Here is a 21,464-nt window from a genome sequence, read left to right on the forward strand (position 1 = left end):
TGGAGATCATATTCTTACATGTGTGATTCATTCATCAGCCAAAATTTCAGGGGTGCTATGTGGAAGACTTAAGGTCACTCCTTATGACTTCCTTTATTCTGTCATACCCCCCCTTTTTTTCTTATCCAACTGTGCTGTTTAAGAAGCTCAGCCTTTGGCTGGAGAGATGGCTCAGTGGTTATGAGCATTGACTGCTCTTCCAGAGGTCCTGAGTTCAATTCCCAGCAACCACATGGTGGCTCACAACCATCTGTAATAGGATCTGATGCCCTCTTCTGGTGTGTCTGAAGACAGCTATAGTGTACTCATATACATAAAATAAATAAATCTATCTGTAAAAAAAAAAGATAGTGAGACGTTGGCACTCACCAAGTTTGAGAGAGAGAGAGAGAGAGAGAGAGAGAGAGAGAGAGAGAGAGAGAGAGAGAGAGAGAAAGACCCAAAGCCCATTTTTTCTTTTTTTCTGGAGAATTGTTATTATTATTATTAATTTTTTTGCAAGACGGGTCGGGGGGCGGGGGGACACATGTTTTCTTCTGCTCCAGAAAGGATTTATTTCTCTTTTATTTTTGGAGGAGGAGGATTCCACAGGACACAAAGTTCTAGATTTCTGTTCTCTCTCTCCCTTTCTCTCTCCTCCGTCTCCCTCTCCCCCTCTCTCCCTTCTCTCCTCCCTCCATTTTCTGTCTCCTTGAATTTTAAATATTTCACCCTATTCTCTTAGTTCAGCATTGTCCCTCCACTGTGTCTGACCGGTCACTCTCCACTGCTGCTCTTTATTGGTTGGTCTAGGACATGCTTGATAGTTGATTGTTGTTCCCTACATCCTGTTGTGTTCTCTGAGATGCCCTCTCACACCATGGCTGCCATTTTCTTCAGCTTTCCAGTCTCAAGAAACCATTCCCACTCCCAGTCCATTACAGGGATGTGGCGGTCCCTGCATCTCCATCTCCGGCTCATAAGCTTTCAGTCATGCACGTATTGTGTGCGGCAGTGAAGTCTCTAGCTGCCCTGTTCCATCCCACTCAGGTTAGGGATCATCCCTTTGCCGTGTCCACACTCTATATGCTACCTTCTTGGTACTATTGATGATTCGGGATCAATAGGAGAAGGTGAGATTTTTAATTAATCAATGAATGCCTCTGTGTGTGTGTGTGTATGTGTGTGTGTGTGTGTGTGTGTGTTGTATGTGTGTGTAGAGGCTGGAAGACAGTTTTGGGTTTCATCTTCAGAATGCTGTCCTTCTCCTTTACCTCTTCTGATAATGTTCTTATTGGCCTAGAGTATGCTGCCTAGGTTCTGTTGACTTGCCAGCCACCCCCTGAACTCCTGTCTCAGCCTCTTCAGCGCCAGTACTGCAAGCTCATTCTACCATGCCCAGCATTCCCATGTGAGACCTCAGGATTGAACCCAGCTCCTCCTGCTTGTGCAGAGAGTGCTTTACCAACTGAGCCATCTCCTCAGTCCTTTATCTTTCTGAGACATTGTCAGACAGTTCATAGTAGCCTCATCTCATAAGGCTTCACCTCACCTCACCTAATGTCATCTAACCTCACCTCACCTCACCTCACCTCATCTAACCTCACCTCATCTCACCTCACCTCACCTCACCTCACCTCACCTCACCTCACCTCACCTTACCTCATCTCACCTCACCTCACCTCACCTCACCTCACCTCACCTCACCTTACCTCATCTCATCTCACCTCACCTCACCTCACCTCACCTCACCTCACCTCATCTTACCTCACCTCACCTCACCTCATGCCACCTCACCTCACCTCATCTCACCTCACCTCATCTAACCTCACCTCATCTAATCTCACCTCACCTCACCTCACTTCACCTCACCTCATCTAACCTCACCTCACCTCATGTCACCTCACCTCACTTCATTTCACTTCATCTCACATCATATCACCTCATGTCACCTCAATTCACCTCACATTACCTCGTTTCCCCTCACCTCCCCTTACCTCACTTCACCTACCTTGTCTCATATGAGGCAGACTCTATAGCATAATGAGAAGAAGGGGGGAGAGAGAGAGAGAGAGAGAGAGAGAGAGAGAGAGAGAGAGAGAGAGAGAGAGAGAGAGAGAACCTAGTGTTGAGTTCTTTCTCAGAGAGGTTTATGGAAAGGGGGCTGAAATTCCTTTCCAGTAGCTTCCCCTATTGGCTGGAAAGGAATTTTCTTCATGGAAGCGGGAGCGTGGGAACATCAGTCCCTTCAGGATGTGGCCATCCCTCCACTCTACAACTGTCTGTCAGGTTTTGTCCAGTCTCCCCTCAGGCTTTGATCTTGTTTTGTTCATCCCTAACCTGAGAGCCTTGTGGTAGGGCCATAGTTGGGGTTCAGCCAATATTTATTTAATAGTGAATGAATAAAGTTTAGGTTGAGCCAGGGGAGGCACCAAAGGGTTCTGCAATATGTCCAGAACCTCCCTAGGCAGTTTAACAGATTTTCAAGACCTTTTGGGCTTATCTCTGTGGTGAGCTGAGGGCCTACGGTGATCATGGGAAGCAATGATCAAGTTCGCAAATTATCCTTGGGTTTATATTTAAATTCCCAGTGAAAAAATGTTACCTTGGTTAAATCATGCTTTATGCCTCTGTTGCAGGTGTTAGAGTGTGAAAATATTGGCTGAGCTCAGCTCCCCGGTGTGAAATGCAAGCCTCGGGAAATTCAAACGTACTTGTCAATTGCAGCCCAGGTTCCTTTTATTAATGGTCACTAATGGTCTGCAATCAAGCCACACCTGTGAGAGGCAAAATAACAATCGGCCTGTTTGTGTGAAGTGAGTATAATTTATCAACTTGCTGATTATTCATTCTTCCCAAGGTGTTAGGCAAGAGACATTTGTGCAGAAAGAGAGGGAAGTGGCCACTTATCCAGTCTGAGGAGGCAGTGTGGACTTGTCCCCATGTCAGAGGCACACAGGCTCCAAAGCCCGGCTCTGTCACTCACTGCCTGGGTCTGTCCATTTTCTGCTCCTTCAATGGCATACCTACAGCCGGGTACCTTGAGTAGCAATGAAACTTAGTTAGCAGTCAATCTAGGAGGGCGGCAGTGCTGTGGAGGCAGTCCAGAGTGCCAACTCTATGTTAGCATGTGACAGACAATATCATGATGGTAGAAACCTGTGGGAAGAAGAGAAAATTCACCAGTGGTTCCAAGGACAATGCTCATTGACTTAAGAGTCTCCCCTTATAGTGTACCCCTGCCCCCATCTCTGACCCCGTCTGTCTCTGTCTCTCTGTGTGTCTCTGTCTGTCTGTCTGTCTGTCTCCTTTCTCCAGTGCCTCACTCTGTTTCCCAGTCCATCCTTGGACTTGGGATCTTACTGCCTCAGATCCCCAAATGTTCAAATCACAGCCCCCTGTTTCAGTGTCTGGCCTTCATCAACTTTTAACACCGCTGCACTGGGGAGCATTACCGAACCTTGGACAGGTGAAACACACCAGCCCTTACCAGAACCTCAGGTCCAGCTTCCATTTCTCCCATGGGAGGCTACAACAATCACACCGTCTTTCTGGGATGATCATGAAGATTGAATAACTCACTGTCCTCCGTGGGCCTCATGTGCACCATAAATTCATCACTATTTTTCCCTGCCCCGTGTTGACGTTTTTTCTAGGAAACCTGTCAATGTGTTTAAGTGTGTGATGTAGAGCGGTGCTCACACACCACCTTCAGTTCACATTTCTGGTTTCATAGACGGCTCTCTCCCTCCCAAGTGAAGAAGACAGGGTTCCTGACCTGGATCACAGACAGGTTGCTAGGAGATTGGTGTGAGGGGAAGATGGACTGCTGAGCTGAGAGCAGAGGGGGAACAGCTCTAGGGACCACAGACACAGCTTCCCGGGGGACTAAAGCAGCTCTGTGACGCTGAGGATGGGTCCCATGCTCAGTTTATCAGGACAGTCATTATAAAATATTCCAGACCATGTGACTTACGCAATAGGGACCTAGTTCCTCACAGGGCTGGAAGCTGAAGGCCAAGATCAAGGTGATGGCAGGGTTGCTTTCTCTTTGTCTTACCAATGGTGTCTTCTGCATGGTCTTTCCTCTCTGTGGGACTCGGCTCTGCTCTCCTTTTTACATAAAAGCATCAGTCATATTAGACCCACACATGTAGCCTAATCTTAACTGAGTCGCCTCTTCAAAGGCTTTGCCTCTAAACACAGGGCCTCTCTGAGGTCCTGGAGTCTGGAGAAAAAGGGCAGAACTCAGTCTGAGAAACTACAGAATTGGCATTGGAGGAACAGCAAGTGACTCAAGAGTCCAGAAGACAAGTTGAGACCTCATTCCCTGAGGCACACAGATACACTTCCTTTGTTGGTTCTGTTTCAACCACTGGGACTTGCTCTTGAGGTGGGAGGGGCGGGCACACATCCAGCCCTTTCCGGGGACTCTCCGAACTGTCACACTTCCTGTCCTTCTTTTCCAGCTTGTCCTCATAGTGTTGGACTGAACAGTAGACTCCTAGGTGTCTGCTACATCCTGAACTTTCTTCCAGGGCTGTGACCTTCAGCTCTTGTCCTGGTTAGTTTTTGTCAACTCTTGACACAAGGGAGAGTCATTTTGGAAGAGGGAATATCAGATGGGAAAATGCCTCCATCAAACTGGCCCTGTAGGCAAGACTGTGAGACACGTTCTCGATAGACAATTGATGTGGGAGGATGCCATCCCTGGGCAGGTGGTTCTGAGACATATAAGAAAGCAGGCTGAACAAGCCAGCAAACAGCATTCCTCCATAGTCTGTGCTTCAGTTCCTGTCCCTAGATTCCTGTTTTGAGTTCCTGTCCTGAGTTCCTGCAAGGCTGGAATGTCCCCTGGAAGTGGAAGCTAAATAAACCCTTTCTTCCCCAGGTTCTTTTTGGTTAACACAGCAATAGAGAGTAAAACGGGAAAGCCCTTTAACACACAGGTCAATAAAGTCTCTAAGCTCTACTGCTTTTGCTGAGAGTTTCAAAAGTACGAAATTATTAGAGTAATTAAAAAAAAAAATAGTGTATTTCCCAATTCCAAAGCCGAGGATGGTGATCCTTGTCCCTTCTCCTGTGCCATCCTTCTCCTGAAGATTGGAGAATAAAGGCCCTTCTTCTGGAACTTCAAGAAAGCCACAGAATCTGAGCATACCTTAGGGAAATGAGGAGGGACACTCAGCACTTCCTGTGAGCCAGATAGAGCCCTGAGCTCTCAGAGAACCCTGGCCAGACAAAATCCCCCCCCCACGCCCTGAACCATGGAAAGAACCGCTGTCCGACTACTTTCTTGGCACTTGCCTTGGTGACCCGATGACCGCTAGCTAAAGGTCAAGTGGCATGCTCCTCCTTTGTACCTTGAAGTGTTCCCCTTGACACAAAGGAAGACAGTCCTCATTGCTACTCTAGAGATGAGTTGAGATCCTGGCTCTGATGCTTAGACTTTGACTAAGTTGCCAGAGATCTCCAAGACTCCATTTCCTTAATGGTGAGATGAGCTAGCAACAGTGCCTGACCCCAAAGATCTTCGGGGGGGGGGGCTGAATGAGATACTTATGGGAACATGTTGAGAGCCGTTTGTGCCACACCCAAAGATGGCGCAGGCTTCCCGCCGATGACTCAGCAAACAGAGCTGTTGCCCAGCCGGAGAGACGTAGTGCGCATGTACCACAGACATCACAGCCTGCTCTCTGGGGGCATGCTAATGAGCTACTGGAGGGCGCACCAATCAGGTAGCGACACGAGTTTCCTGGGCATATATAAGCAGTGCATTTTTCTTCCACGTGGTCCCCTGCTCAGAGTATTGTACAATAAAGGTTGTTCGCAGAAGAATCCTGTTGTCGCACGTCGTTCCTGCCAGCGGGACATGGGGCGCGCAACAGGAACACTCTGTGTGTGCTGGTGATAAGATCACATAGAGCTGGAGTGGTAGAAACATTCTGAACAGGTTACTGATAGGGTGTAGGTGATGACTGGTAGAAAAAAGGAGAGAAAATACAATTCCACGGAGTAACTATATTTAGCAGCGAGTCTCTCCAATTCTCTGGTAATGAAAGGACTTTGTTTTTCTCAGAGCCCCCTTGAGTCTCACAATCATGCTTCACAGATAGCGCCCTTTGTCCCAGAATCTTGGAGCAGCTCTGAAATCAAAATATGATAAGAGCTGGATGGTTGCGAAAGGGAAAGCGACAATTTGCTTTCGTTTTTGAACAAGCTCGCCTTCCCTTCCCAGTTTGCGACTTGGCAGCCGGGTGTCAGCACGCATGCGGATCTGACCCTAGCCACAGAGGACATCTAAATGACAGTTGCTTCTAGCCCTGTTCTGGAGATGGGACGATGAGGGGCCCTCCAGAGCTCAGAAGGAGGAATTAAGAGGTCTGTGCATAGGGAAGGCTGCCTTCCCTATCTCTCACGAGCAGATGTGACAGATGAGAATGGGGGGCAGGGGTGGGGTGGGGGAAGGTGGCAGGTTTGGTAAAGTCAATCGTTTATACAAGCAGCAGAGAAGCCACCCACCCTGGGTGTTTCCTTATTCACAAACCCACACCGGCCCCCATCAACAGTCTGCTTCTCACTTCCTCTAAAGAGGTTTGCTCTGGATTTCAAAAGATGTGAAACAGGAAGACCAGTCCACTTCCCTAAGACTCTGGGAAAGGCATCTTGTGGGGAGTAGAAGGAAGAGTAGAAATGTCCTGGAGAGGATTTCCAAGGAGGAGACCAAAAGTAGCAGCACCTTAGAATTTCACTGGATCAAAGCCTTCATCATGTCTAAGATCTTACATTCTTTTATGTACAATTAATAGGGAAGTAATAAGATCACCACTGATTGCAATAGGCACAGACTGCAAGATGTTTCCAAATCCAGAGACTAAAAGATGTGCAGAGCATGCATCTTAGACTGGATGAGGGGGGCAGGTGAGGTGAGTCAGTGCTTAAGGCATCTGTTGCCTAGACTGAAAAATTCCAGTTTGATCCCAGAGACCCACACAGTGGAAAGGGAGAAGTGACTCCTGCAAGCTGCCCTGTGACCTTTCCATCTGCCCTGTGGCATGTGCTCACAATGAAGCAATCAATCAATCAATTAATCAATCAATCATCAATCAGTCAACCAACCAATCAATCAATCAAACATCAATCAATCAATGAACTCATGCTTGTAGTCAAACTAATTAAGTGATATAAGTAAATTAAAACAACAATTGACGAGAGATTGCATTTGTGGGTTCAGCTTCTCTCCTATAGCAAGGTTGACCATGGGAGGTAGAAACCACCTTAGACAACTGTAAGGACAGAGGAACTTAACATCACTGGAGAGCTGGGCTGGTAGGCACTGGCTAGCACTTCGGATATCCACAGGAGCTACAGCAGCTCTGACCTCATCATACTTTTGAGCCTTAGAAGCTGTAACCCACATCTGTAGGGAATAGTCATTTCTGCAGGGTGGTGTCAATCCCACTGGGCAAGGAAAAGACCACAACTATAATTTCTGAGCCAGATTTGAAGCCAGTTTTATTAAATGCTGGTCAGAATGATGGGCACTGGCTAAGTCCTTACTCTGGATTCCCTCAGTAGGGCACAAAAGAACAGAGGCTTATAAAGGCCATTACTTCCTGCCTTTGTCTGATGGGGGGTAGGCATACATCCTGAGGTATTTCCTGTCTGTGTACCTCCAGCCTACATGTGATCAAACAAATTTTGGTCAGTTGAAGCAGCCCAGCTTGTTTACAGAAGCGAAAATGTGTTTTGTTATCATATATGAACAACAGCCCCCAGCATTTCAAAAAATTATCTGGACATGAGCAAGTGGGGATACAAGGTTAGGAATAGTTTAGTTCTATAGATCCCATCCCCCCCCCAAAAAAAAAAAACTGAAAACATTAGCCCTCACAGTGGCTATGAATGGATCAAGGTCAGTTCACAAGTACCTTAATTACGTCTGTTCTAGCTCATGGTTCACTGGAAAGTCCCTCGTGGTGGGGGGGGGGACATTCTGAAGCTTGAAGAAGCTGCTCATCAGATATATAATCAGGAAGCAAAGAGCTATGCACGCCTGCTGCTGCTCAGCCCCTTTCCAAACACAGTTCAGGATCCTAGCTAGGGAATGGTGCTGCCCACAGCGGGTGGGTCTTTCCAAACCAGTTTAGAGAAGTAAGGCAGTCCTCTAAAGCCATGCCCTGAGGCTCCTCTAGTAGACAATTGAGGTTAATTATCAGTTGGCTTTGAAGCTTGGTCTATTTACCTAGACACTGGGGCCCTGTATCTGCTTTGAATGAGTATATAAAATCAGTTTCTCAGAGAGTAATAGATTTTCATAAAATCCTGTTTATTGGAAAGTGTGCTAGTTTTCCCACCAGATCTTAAATGTACCGGGGCACCAAGCCTGACAAATAGACTTTTAAAAGTCAAGGGGCTGGGTGGGTCCCAACCAGGACTAGAGACACACTTCTGCTCCCTACTCCCCTCTCATTTCCCTCCTTACCAGGAGTAGTATTTTCCTTCATACTGTAATTAATAAGGATGCCCAGTGGCTTTGTTCCAGATAGATCAAAGCTCTTCTTAAACTTTACCTCATTTTCTCCCCTTGGTCTGGGAGAGGCAAATTGCTAGTTAGCCTAGGATGACTCTTTTCACTCCACAGATGAGAACTGACTCGTGGGTGGAGGGAGCACCTGGTGGCAGCCTGCCAGAGAAGTGTGGCTCCCTAATGACTGTGCTGGTTGCTTGGATTTCCCAGACAGGTTTCCACCATGAGTGTAGATGATACCAACCTCCACTCTTCCCCCCAAAGTGATTCCCACTGTTGACATCTTTACGTCTCTGTGTTTTATAAAAAGAAAAGACGCCAGGGATATGTTTGGTGGAGGCGCAGTATGGTGTGGGGGAGGGGTGCCTCTGTGGGCCCATGCTGAGGCATCCCTTCCCCCTGAGGTACCAGCCACAGGACAGTATAGTATAGAATAGAATTTATTCAGGGAATGGGGAGGGGAGTGGAAGGAGTAGAGACAGGGAAGCGGGTGGGGGGGGGAGAGAGAAATAGAAATAGAGAGAGGTTGGCCTTAAGCATGTAAGGAGGGGGGGGAGGGGGAATGAGTACAGGGGGAAAAGGATAAGGGAGCAAGGGCAAGAGGAGAAAAGAAGAAAGTGAGGAGGGGCAAGCAGCCCCTTTTATAGTGAGTCAGCCATACCTGGCATCGGTCAGGTGGCTGTGAGGTGGATCCTAGGTGAAATGCCAAGAGCTAGAACTACTGGGGTTCTTAGAGCTGAAAAAGGGCAGCCTGGGGGCCTGGCTGTGTGGCAGCCAATGCAGATTCTACACACCAAATTGTGGTTAGTCTTCTTTGCTGAAGACTTGTGGTTCCCACCGCCTAACCTTCCTATGAGTCACCTGCTTGATCCTTAGTTGCCCCTGAAGTAGGATTCTTGTGACCTATGACCCTGCTCTGTCCACACATCTGTCACCAGCTGAGGGTTCCATGAAGGGAACTGCCTCTGTTTTCTTTTTTTAGGATTTATTTACTATATATGACTACACTGTAGTTGTCTTCATACACAGCAGAAGAGTATGATCCCAAGAGTAGGATCCCACATCAGATCCCAATACAGATGGTTGTAAGCCACCATGTGGTTGCTGGGATTTGAACTCAGGACCTCTGGAAGAGCAGTCAGTGGTCTTAACCACTGAGCCATCTCTCCAGCCCCTGCCTCTGTGTTTTGAGGTTGTGTATAAAGTAGCCTCCAGAACAGCATCCAAAAGCAGACTCCAGGACCATGAATCCCCTAAATCAAAATGTATGGAAAAACATAATTCCTGTCTAACAGTAGGGCTTTCTTAAATATTAACTAAATGGGAATCTTTGGTGAACACTCTTAACTCCTGGTTCACAGGAAATGTTCAAAAATATTTGTTAGGACTACAGAGGTTTGTTTTTGTTTGTTGTTGTTGTTGTTTTTTTTTTTTTTTTTTTTTTTTTTTTTTTTTGATTTTTTTGAGACAGGGTCTATGTGGCTCCAGCTGTCTCAGAACTCACCATATAGACCAGAGATCTATCTGTCTCTGCCTCAGGAAGGCTGGGATTAAAGGTGAATGTTACTAGGCCTGGCTGTAGAGGTGTGTTATACTCTCAAGCTTATGTTCAAAAAGCTCAGCAGCACTGATCACTGGCCTGTCTATTCCTGTTCCAGAACAGCCTATTAACTCACAGACTTTGCTGAAGGTCTCCCATGTCCCAGGAGTTGCATCGTAGCTGGTGGTATTTCAGACATGTTGTCACCATGACGGCAGCTTGGACTGGTCTCCTGCCACTCTCTACACTGCTAGGACTTCTCGGCACTTGTGGGTGGTGTTGGAGGTGTTGGCAACAGCCTTGGAACATAGCCTCAGCAAAGTAGCACTTGACTGAGAGCCATCCAAGGGATAATGCCGGAGCCATGAGTTCTGGAATACTTTCTATTCCCACCTTGAAACAGTCCAGGCAGAGTTGCTGACTTAACCGTGCTTTAAGGTCAGCCAATTGTCAAGCTAGTGTGGAAGCAGGGACCTTTCTTCTGCACTAGGGGAACTTGGATACAATGTAACAAGTTAGCTCTATTCCGAGCACGTATGCCTGCACTTGCTTGTGTGTGCAGAATGGCTTTCACTCAAAGTGTTCTGACCAGAGTCTTGCTGTGGGACTTCACACTCACGATATGTGTGAATTCTGAGGCCTTTCTGCTGACAAATATTCATCAAGAGCTCACCTTGTGCCTGCGTTCCACTGGAGTGTGTACAGAAAGCAGATGCCCTGGGAGGATTTGTTGAGGAGGGTTTCTGTTCCTGGAGGCTGTTGAGAAAGGTGTGGGGTCGGAGCCACACAGGATGGAACAGTAACTTGCAGCTCAGGGGCAGCCACTATGTTACCAGCTCCAGCCCTAGCAAAATCATCGTGGCATGCTCTCTTTGCATATTTGCAGGAAGCCCAGCTGAAGTGATCTTCAGCTAAGGGACTCACCTGCTTGTGTGCGTGTGTGTGTGTGTGTGTGTGTGTGTGTGTGTGTGTGTGTGTTTGCTGGGAAGCAATCGGAGGAAACACCACTTTCTTTAGTTGCATAGGAACAAAACTGGAGAGGTGTGGGTACCTGGGATGGTAAATTCAAGATACAAAGATCAACGTGAAGCTGCACATTGCTCATCTCCTCAGATTTTGTGGGGACTGAGGCTCATATAGTGTTTATATGAGTGGTGGCTCCCACTTTTAACTCAGCTGTTGGGAGTCTGAGGCAGGTGGATCTCTGTGAATTTCAGGCCAGCCTGGTCTACATAGTGAGTTCCAGGACAGCTAGAGTTACACAGTGAGATCGTGTGTCTTAAAAACTAAAATAAAGAAACAAAAACCAAACCAAAACAACAACAAAAAGCCAAAATCCCACAAACAAACAAAAAATTAAATTGGTAAAACAATAGCAATAAGAAGAACAGCACCAAACCCAAGGCCTTTTTCCAGCGTTTCAGAAGCCGCAGATCCAAAGTGCAGCTTGAAGCTCAGGCTTCCAGTCTCTCTATTAAGGAGATGGTGATACAAAGCAAACACGTTAGATAGTAGCAGCCTAAACACTGCGGTGGGTTAAGTAAACACCGAGATGTGCTTTGGATATTTGAAATGAGGCTCTTTGTTTACTCTTTTAATAAGTCAAGCAATAGTGAGTACTGGTTATATTTATTTCGGTTCTTAAGGCTTTGAGAGCCACAGTTGCTAGTAAACAACAGCAAGCGGGCTGCAAACCACACTTCCCAGAAGCCCTCGGCCTCAGAGGAACACGCCCCCATCTTGCTTTTTAGAGGCTCAAAGACTACAATTCCCAGCACAGAGCAAACACAAGGACCACAACTCCCGGCAAGCCCGCAGAGGTGACAGAGAAGCGCGGCCTTTTTTAGCCCCGCCTCTCCCGCCGCTCGCGGCCAATGGGAAGGCTCTGTACTACAGGGTGTGGAGGGGACAGCGCGGTGGGCAAGTCGCGAGTCTAGGAAAGCGGCGGGAAGTTCGTACTGCGCTGTGGACGGCGAGTTGGCCGCTCTGGGTAGGGAGCCGTGGGGTGGCGGCGGGACGGTGGGGACAGCGTCGCTTCAAAGCGGCGGCTGCTTGTCCGGGTGTCAAGCGCGGTCCGGGAACCCTCGCTTCTCTGCCTGCTCGCGGAGCTGCCGGAAGCCCGGTTCTAGAAGGCCGCCTGAAGCCTGGCCAGGGTCAGGGTGTCGGACACGGGGACAGGGACCTGGACCGGCCGAGCCTGCCTCTTCCTTAGCAGCGGTGAGGTGAGGCGTTGGGGCCGCGGCCGCCAGCTTCTCGTTTTCTTCCTGGCATCGCTCCTCAGGTCTCTACCGCCGGTGCCCTGTCTCCTGGTGCAGTGTCTTCAGAGGCAAACAGGTTTGCTCCAGTGCTAAAGATTGTTTTAGACCGTTTCTGGTTCACATAGCCTTAGGGGTAAAAGTGTGCCAGAATCTTTGAGAGATGGGGACACACTCTAGTCCTGATCAGGTTACCCGGTTTTTTCTGTTGTCTTATCGTTGACGTTAATTATTCTTTATGTCTGCCTGCCTGTATCCTTTCTTTCTCTTGGAGCAGTTTGGATACAGGATTTTGCCATTGGGAAGGTGGTGGTTAAACTTGGGGGCTCTTGAAGAGCTTCGTTGCCTTCCTTTTTAAACAAACAAACCTAGAATTGCCCATCTGTTGAATGTGGGATTCAAAACAGTGGAAAAATGTAGATCAGCACTTTGTCATCATTCTCATCATTATTATTTTGGATTTTCAAGACAGTTTTTAATTTTTTCTGTGTAGCCTTGGCTGTCCTGGAACTTTTGCTGTAGACCAGGCTGGCCTTGAACTCATAAGAGATCCGCCTGCCTCTGCCTACTGAGTTCTGGGACTAAAGGCTTGGGCCACCACCGTCAGGCTTAAGTGTTCAGGAGAAAGGCATCTGACTTTTTTTTTTTTTTTTGTGACATGCTGATCATAATGTTTGTAGAAACATTTAATTTACAATTCTGATTGGAATTAAGTATCTGGGTGGTTAAGATAATGTTCATCTACGTGTAGAAAGGAATAATAATAATAATAATAATAATAATTAATAATAATAGCTTTCCCTGTTGTGTCCACTGCAGCTCAGCGCTGCTGATGGAGACCATGCTAACATGGGTTGAGCTGGATAACAAGTGTGTGTTAGGCATGAGGGATTCGTTCCAGCACTAGTATCCAGTACAGGGGACATTTTGATAACTGTGATGGTGCCTGGCGTTGCAGAAATGAAGAGAGTTTATTTATTAAACAGATGAGATGGTGGAAGAGTTGATGTGTTAAGCAGGGAGCCTGGCATCTAATAAGATATCGAGTGCCCAGGGAATGGTTGTATGGAAGGCTTAGACTGAGTCTTATTCAAGTATGCATGCATAGATTTTAAAAATAACAGCAGTGCATTTAAAATGTTGACAGACCCTAAAATTAAATTTCTTACAGGAAATAGGCCAGCTTTCCTTAACTTTGAGAACCAACGTAAAATAATAATGAGTCAATGTCCCAGATGTCTAGAAAAGACAAAGATAGAAATTTTGACTGTTTTCCCCTTAAAGACATCCATAACAGACAAGCTATGAATAGGATTTGGTTCGAAAAATAAAGCCTTAAAATATATTTTTTTAATTTAAAAAACAAACACATTTGGAAGTGGGGTTTACCTTGAAATCAAATGCAGAAGTGTGTCTCCTAAGCTTATGCAAATGAGCAAAGGCTCACCTCTTAAGGCATCAGGCAGGGAGCCTGCAGGGAATTAGAGTGCTGTTGGTTTCTCCCAGAGGCTGTGGGGGAAGATGATCTGGATGGGTAATGGGGATAGCATTGGAGCACGGTTTACACAGGGCGTTTCGAATGCTTGTCAAGGGGGGTTTGTTGTTTTGTTTTGTTTTTTTTTTGAGACAGTGTTTCATCATTAGCCCTAGCTGTCCTGAATCTTACTCTGTAGACCAGGCTGGCTTGGAATTCACAGGGGATCTGCCTGCCTCTGCCTCCCAAGTGCTGGGATTAAAGGTGCATGCCACCACTGCCCAGCTGTCTGGGTTTTTTTTTTTTTTTTTTTATGAACCAGAACAGATGCTGATCATCTTTTTTTTTTTTTTTTTTAAGATTTATTTTTTATTTATATGAATACACTATAGCTCTCTTCAGACACACCAGAAGAGGGCATCAGACCTCATTACAGATGGTTGTGAGCCACCATGTGGTTGCTGGGAACTGAACTCCGGACGAAGATCTGGAAGAGCAGATCACTGAGCCATCTCTCTAGCCCTGTTTTTTTGTTTTTTTGTTTTTTAATATGGGAGGACGCAGACTGATAGTGAGAGCCACCTGAGACTGGAGACCACGTAGCAGCTGCTAAGTGCAAACCAACCCTTGCTATCCTACTGTTTGGTTGAAGCAGTCTGGGTGAGAGAGAGGAGTTCAGAAGGGTAGTAACTACAGCAGCCAAGCTGTTAGCTCAGTGGGGAAACTTTTGGCCCATATTTCTTTGACTGTGTTTGTGGCTGTCATTGTAAAGCCATAAGGCTGGCCAGTGTCATTTAATATTCCCTTTGAGAATGGATTCCAAGCCCTGTGTCCAGAGGTTGCTACACTGAAGTAACTTACTGTGTATCTAAATGTTGCCTGTGACAAACCCAAGCAGGTCAGTCCTTTGGGTGGCATACATGTAGTGTGTGATCTTTATTAATTTTAGTGTTTTGAGACAGGATTTTGCTGCCCTAGAACTCACTCTGTCTCCTAGGTTGGCTGGAGCTCACTGCAGTCTGGTTGCCACATGCCCAGTGATGTGTGTGAGGTGCTGGCAGTGCTATGCCTGCCTCTCCGGCTTACGCTTTAAAAGAAGCTCTTCAGAGCCTGGGGAGGTGTGAGGTGTGTCCTGACCTCAGAGTAGGTAATGCACCGATCAGCAAGTACTAACTAATAACAGAGCATTTTACTGCCATTATTTAATAAACTTAAGACTTTCTTCAGGTGCAGTGTGCTTGTGAGCTTGGGGAAACTGAGGCAAGTCACATTTACTCTTCAAGTAAGGTCGTCTTGTGTCACTAAATAGAAGATGTTTGGACATCTCAGATGTCAGACCATGTGGCTATGCAGTTGTAACAGTATGCTTATAAGTCCTTAATTTCAGCACTGGAGAGGCAGAGGCAGGCAGATCTCTGTGAGTTCCAGCCAGCCTGGTCTACATAGTTTCAGACAAGCCAGAGCTGTATAGTAGAGACTCTGTCTTGAAAACAAACAAATAAAGAACAACCACCACCACCATACAGAAAGGTGTGCTTATAAAAGCTGACTGCAGACCTCACAGGACACTTATGCAGGTTGGTGCCACTAGTGTCATGAGGGGACATCATTTTATTGGACTCCTCTGTCTGTACTGAGTCATCAACTGACAGTTGTTAGCAGCTGGTGACTGCATCTTGGTGAGTTTGCATCAGCTCCTGTTTCTATGGTGTCTGTTCCAAAGGATGGGGACCTGTGCTATAGGATTTATAAATTAAGGTGGACATATATTTTCGAGGAATACTAAACACATACATGAAAATCAATGTATCAGTAAGCATGTGGATTAAGTAGGATATATACCAAATGGAAGCCATATAGTTAAATGGCAGAGTAATCAGTTTGGAATATTTGAAAGTTCTGCCAGGTATCACACTGACTTTGGAAGGAAGAACACTTTACAGAGCTCAGTATCAGGAACAGAATGGTTGCATGGGAACTAAAACACCGAGGCCTTATAATTGCTGTCTCTGCATCAGATTTCTCTGTGAATTGGCTGGCTGGCTGGCTGTTGGTGGGTGAGCAGAGGCATCTCTAGACTTAGCTTCTTTCTGTAAGAACCTCAGAGAAAACACATTATATAACTGGGGATTTTATATAAGATTAAACAAATATGAAGCTTGAAATCTTTTACCCAGGATAAGCTCACTTGTACACGCTCTCTCTCTCTCTCTCTCTCTCTCTCTCTCTCTCTCTCTCTCTCTGTCTCTCTCTCTCTCTGTGTGTGTGTGTGCGCACATATGTATAATAAATGACCGCTTTATTTGAGGTTGCATTTTACCACATTTGTGCTGAGCAAGTACCATCTTTTGGTGATACTCTGCCTCTCGGCATTGTGGGCTTTCTCAAGTCCTGAGCACTTGGAGTGCTGCTGACTGTCTAGTCCTCGTGGGCTGTAGACAATCAGTACTCCCCCTTGCCCCCAATTTATTGTTGCACATGGTCTTCACCATCAATGTGTAGATTCTTTGTCATTCTCTGCTAGAGGTAATGAGAAAGTCTTTTTAGACATCGAAAAAGTTGTAAGTTTTTTTTTTTTGTAAGAACTGTATTTGATTTTTAATGCTTAAGAGATTTAGCCTTGCTTTTTCAGGCTTAGCTAATATATTTAAGAAGTCATGATTTGAAAATTCATCTTAGAACCTCTGGCTGCTCTGTAAACTGTATAGATACAGACACTATGAAGTTAATTTGGCAGTTTCTCAAAAATTTAAACACAGACTTAACATATGATCCCACAGTTGTACTTTTATTCTAGATAAATAAAAACTTGCATTTTTACAAAAAGTTGTTCATTAATACCCATAGACACTTTTTAGTAGCCCCAGACCAGAAAGAACTCCCCAGCCTCAGGATGACAGGAAAAATGTGACATGGCTGTACAGCACCAGACACCTTCACTGGGAGGTGATGGTGCACAGAGCAGTTTGAATGGAACCCACGGACTTGTGGGAAGTGTAAACAGTGAACTTTGCAGATAGGAGTTGTCACAGTTAGTTTACAAAGCCCGATTCTTTCTAAAGAAAGCAAGGGGCTTTTGTTTGTTTCTTACTTTTTAAGAACAGGGTTTCTATGTGTAGTCCTGGCTGTCCTGGAACTTGCTTTATAAACCAGGCTGGCTTTAAACTCAGATCTGCCTGCCTCTGCCTCCCAAGCGCTGGTATTAAAGCTTTGTGCCACCACCGCCACCTGGTTAGCGAGGGGCTTTTATGTGAAGGTAAGCTTATACATCATCCCATGGGAAAGTGTGGCATCACGCATGGAGGAGGTACGTTCATGAACACGCTCAGTTTGAGGTCATAATCACATTTACAGTGCAGCCATGAACAGCTCTCAGCAGACATTTTCGGGCGATAATGAAGACAATTTAAATTTATCCTCGTTCATCTAAAAAAGAGAATGCAATCTTGGTTCCTTGGAAGTTTTTCTTAAGATCTTTAGGTGAAACAAAAGGAAAACAACCGTGAGGTTTTATACTGATTTATTTATTGTGTGAGTGTGGGTCTACAGGTGGAGGTCAGGGCAGCCAGTGGGAGCCTGGTAAGTCCTCAGACTGAACTTACCCACCAGCAAGTCTCCTGCCTCCACTCTCATAGTCCTTTCAAAGGAGCTGTGGAAAGTGTAGAAAGTCTGAAAGCTGGAATTTGAATAAGGGTTAGTTGCTAGTGCTGAATTGTCACTTTGTTGCTTTGGTAATTGCTTATGCATTGTGTGGCTGTCATTTTCTGTAGCCTGTGAAGGGTGTGGTGATTCTGAATAAAGGCGCTCTGAGTGTATATTTTCAGGTTTCTGTGTGACTGTAAAGCTTTCATTTTTCTTCTAGGATAAATGCCCAGGAGTAACTGTTAGGTTGTGTGCTATGTGTGCTCAGCTTAAGAATTGCCAAACTTTTCCAGCGTAGCTGCACCAGTGCCGTCCCGCCACACTGAGATCCAGCTCTCAGTTTCTCTCTCCCTTCCTTGAGGGGAATCTCTGCCTGTTTACCTCTCACACCTTCTTTGATGACTTGACTCTTCAAGTCTTTTGCCCATTTTATAATTGGATTGTTTGTTTTCTCAGAGCTTTTAAAATATGTTCTAAATCCATCTTTGCCAAGTGCAGGGCTTGTGAGTATATTCTTTCAGTCCCTGGGCTTATCTTTGCGTTCTCCTGCAGTGTTTTTCCAAGCTCCGTACCTTTGGAGAAGTATAGTTCATTATTTATGGGTTGTGCCCATGTCGTTAGAATTCTGTACTTAGCTCTTGGTCAGGAGAACATTTTTATATATTTTTTTAGATGTTTCACAACTTTATATTTCATGTTTCTGTCTCTCTGTCATCTCTTTTGGATTAATACTTTGGACATTATGTGATGTTTACATCTTTGTTCTCTTTTGTTCCTCCATGGATGTCCACTCATTCTTAAACCGTCAGTTGAAAAGATTACTCTTTCTTCATAGGACACAGACTGACTATCAAAACAAAGATGGCAGGAAACAAATGGGCAGTTATGTGTGAACACACATGTGTGAATGTGAACACAGATGTAGGAAGTGTAAACACAGATGTAGAAAGTGTGAATACTGGTTTAGGAAGTGTGAAAACAGGTGTAGGAAGGTGTAAAATGGCCCGAGTCCTGACAAAAATAGAAATACATTTAAAACAAAGTCATATCACAGGTAGGAACTGGGTATTTTGGAACTGGGTATTTTGGAGCTGCAGTTAAAGGAAGGATGGTTAGTTTGTGAGTAGAAACAGCTGACTCTGTGGAAGTTTGAGCAGAAAAATGACATTAAAAGATTTTAGGGCCATGGAAGGAGGAACAGGGACAACCATGACTCTTGACCTACCGCTTTGTGTGACAAAGGTCCACTAGAAAGCTAAGAGAGTCATTTATCATAATGTTGTTATCTCTAGTACCTCCTAGAAGGATGCTAGCTCTTCACTGGGACAAAATGCTTTCAATAATTAACTTACAGGGAAGAAAGGTTACTTTAGCTTAAGGAGGTTCTAGTTCGTCATTGGCTAGCCTGTTTTCTGTGGTAGTGGCAGGGAAGACAGTTGTGTGGAGAATGTGGAAAAAAGGAAGAGACTTGCTTGCTCCCAGTATCCATTTTAAGGGCACTACTGTCTTTAGATCCCACCACCTCCTAATGGTCTCATCAGCTCTTAGCACTGCCATGGGCTGATGCTCAAGCTAGTCCCACAAAGACATTTGAGGGGAGAACATAACAGAGCTAATGGTGTGCACTCGGAAAGCAGAGTAGATACCATTGCGGCTTTTGGACTAAGTCTGAAAGGGGTCCAAGAGTTGGGACTCTGAGGTGATAAAAAAGAACCGATAAACTGATGCACTGAGGAAGTCATGGAATCAGATTTATTTGTGATTAAAGAGCTGGGCTCTGGTGTTCTGTCCCTGTGTTCTTACCCATGCAGAGGGTGGCAACGCCCAGCTGCTCTGACCTGTACAGAGGGTGGTGATGCTCAGCTGCTTTTCTACATCATGAGGATCAAATGAGGAATACTGCATTTTCATATCATAACGTGGTTTAGTCTTAGGAAGGTGTATGAAGCTCCTGCTGGCATCTGAAAGGTCTCTCTTTAGCAGTGGGTTGGTAACTGTGAGTTGGGGCATTTGTGTGATAGGGACCAGTCCTGTGGCTATACTCATGTCCCAAACTTCTAAATCCTGACTCATAATACTTGGTTTCTGTTTATCACCCACTAACGTTCTTGATTTCTTTTCTCATACGAATGAATTATACCTGGTCCCCTCCTGCTCATCAGTGGGAATCTCATTTGTTTCCCACATTTAAAAGGTCATGTTGAATAAATACTTTAAACTCTGTCACTTTAAAAGTATCCAGCTAACAGATAGAACTTACATAATGTTAGACAGACTACTTGGAAGAAGTGTGGCTTTTGCTTTATTTAGAATGGAAAACATAGCATTCCATTGTTTTAAAAGTGATGACTTGTTGACTAAAGGCTTTCTCTTCCTAAGAGACCGGATGCAGGGTGGGCTGGCAGAGCTCTGCAGCCGCTCACCTGTACTCTCGCCCCTTCCTGCTGACTTAGAAGATTCCCTTCTGTAGTCCAGATCCTGTCTACTTTCATCCCGACACTGCTCAGTGTTAACTCCTGGTTTCCGATCTTCAGTCGGACTATCTCAGAGTTTTCCCTTGCAGAAGAGCAGGCTCTTACAAGCTGTCCATTTAAAACTATCATTGCTTGGCACCTATGCCCTAGTGACAGTTTGACCAACATGTGAGCAGGCACACTGCCATCTTGACAGATGGGTGTGAGCACAGGCAGCCAAGAAACCATGTATCTGCAGCTAGTGTATTTGTTAAGGGCAGGATTCCCAGTTGGGATGTTCAAACGTCTGTCCATCCTGAGCTTTCACGCCTGTGGATAAAGGGTTGTCATCATTAATCTCAGCTCTGACTGCGATTGCATAGGTCTGTAAGGGCTCCTTGGCTTCTTACAGAAGTAGGTGGTTAGGGACAATCAGGATAGCTGTTGTTTCCTTCACAGGAATACTTCAAATAATCCTTTCCTCTTTCACCTAGCCAGAGAGGTTTGTAACAAAGGTAAACTTTAGCAAAGGAAATTGCTCTGGTACTTCTAGAATAAATGTGTCTTTGTTTTTCAGACCACAAAAGGTTTCAGAGTAATTATGCAGCGATATATTAGAGTGCATAACAACATCTGTGTAGCTAGAGTCAGATCTGAGATCAAGTATACATCAAGTACGTTAGGACATCCTAGTTGAGGTAAATGCCCCTAGCTTACAATTGGATGAGGGTTCTGTGGAAGGAGCAGAATCTGACATCATTTCAGTCATTTCAGTGTGCTAGAAACCAGAGGTAGCTTTTTATTTTTTTATTTTTTCAAAGTTATCAAAAGCGGTATCTTTTTTTCAACTCAGTTCTTTCCATCCTTGGACTTTACCTAGACATTTTGTGTTGTATATGATGGGGAACTTGAGTGACAGCAAACTTACTGCATCCAGTGTAGTGCTTCTCACTTCTGGGTTGTTGGCTGTTTGTTCTTTGCTTGGGGGCTCTCTGCATTGTAAGATGTGTGGCCAGAAGGGCAAAGTCATCCTCATTTGAGGACCCCCACTCTAGAGACAGCCTACAGTACTTTAAGATTTAACTGTAAGAAAACTCTTATCTGTGGAAACCTACCCTGTTCTGTTTGGAGCCTTGTGGAACCAGCAGAATCCCTCTTTACATAGCTCCTTTCAGGCAGGGCCAGGCATTCTCAGTCAGTCTGAATGGAAACACCTCCAGGCTCTAAGCTCTTCGTTATCTGATCTGGTTCTAAGTCTCTTCACCAGTGGCTTTCCTTTTCCTTTTCTAAATTCTGTATTTGAGCTGGAGTATGTAAAATGGAGTCAGTGCTCCAGATATGACTTGATGCAGAGGACCTGGAGCTTATGTGTTGTAATGCAGTCCCTTACTTGTGTTAGCAGTGCTTGTTGGCTTTCCCTGAACACCACATTGTGTTAATACTTTCTGGCTTCTTAAACACAGTGCACACAGCCTAGAGCACAGTAAGTCTCCTTTGTACCCACCTAGCTTTTTGCTGAATTAGTTTTGGGCTGTTAAGTGTTGGGAGCTTATGTTTTATCCTGTTAAATTTACTTTTATTGAACTATCTA

General features: G+C 45.4%; 1 protein-coding gene across 4 annotated transcripts in view; it reads left to right on the forward strand.

Moving 5' to 3' along the window:
• Nucleotides 1-11,954: 11,954 nt before the first annotated feature.
• The window catches only part of VRK1 (VRK serine/threonine kinase 1), a 69,898-nt gene continuing 60,388 nt past the window's right edge, over nt 11,955-21,464 (forward strand). For 2 of the 4 annotated variants that reach the window (XM_080941090.1, XM_080941089.1), the window contains exon 1: nt 11,955-12,039. The gene's annotated coding sequence lies outside the window, so the exon portion shown is untranslated. Of the gene's footprint in view, nt 12,040-12,204; nt 12,384-21,464 lie in introns of those variants that run through there. The other 2 variants (XM_080941088.1, XM_080941091.1) reach the window with 2 other exon arrangements.

The sequence above is a fragment of the Micromys minutus genome (genome assembly GCF_963924665.1).
Source record: "Micromys minutus genome assembly, chromosome: 1".
Lineage (NCBI taxonomy): Eukaryota > Metazoa > Chordata > Mammalia > Rodentia > Muridae > Micromys > Micromys minutus.